This window comes from Sinocyclocheilus grahami, unplaced genomic scaffold (genome assembly GCF_001515645.1).
Source record: "Sinocyclocheilus grahami isolate Dianchi unplaced genomic scaffold, SAMN03320097.WGS_v1.1 scaffold5898.1, whole genome shotgun sequence".
Classification (NCBI taxonomy): domain Eukaryota; kingdom Metazoa; phylum Chordata; class Actinopteri; order Cypriniformes; family Cyprinidae; genus Sinocyclocheilus; species Sinocyclocheilus grahami.
This window is the reverse complement of record NW_015510466.1, coordinates 11,346-12,086: the sequence shown is the minus strand read 5'-3', so window position 1 is coordinate 12,086 and position 741 is coordinate 11,346.

Sequence of the window (741 nt, the reverse complement as noted above, 5' to 3'; positions counted from 1 at the left end):
AAATAATATAAGTACTATTTTTAAAGGTTTGCTAAAGTGTACTTCTTTGTCATAAGGTTATGCAAAAGATTATTTTTTGCTGAGATCCAGATCATTGGGAGCCTAACAGAAATTCAGATTATCATGAGCTCGATTGTGATTCAAACATATGAAATATAGATTCAGCTTATTCGTGATAAATATGAATATCTCAAAGCCAGTCATATGTTGCTATGTACTTCACCAGCGTAGATGCACTCATTACACAGCTTGACTAAATTAGACCGTTGCTTTATCTGATTACTGTCAGGCTAGTATAGCCGCACACTTCTCAGTATGAGGGATATGTAAATAAGTCCAGGCCTGCGGGATCCAATTGTGCAAAACAGGCTGCATATTAATAACGAGATGGCATGAGGGAAAAACAGGAGTTTCCCATCACAGCAGGACCTCCTCAAGACAAGTGCTAACAAAGCCAGTTTGTGTAGAATAATCCCTAGCGAACCATGCTGAGTATCAGTCATAGTTGTTCTGAAGTGAAGAGGTGCATGAGGTCGAGGATGTTTTTGACAGTATGCAAAATAGCAATAATCCTGTATTTGAATTTACAGAAATATGTGTAACACATTTGCTTGCAAATAAAAATTTAAATTTAGTATTGTCATTTGCCTTTCCCTGTAACATTTCATTAAAACCTATCATTTTAAAAGTTATAAATTAGAATTGAATGGGACTCACAGCTGAACTAACAAGTAGGCCATG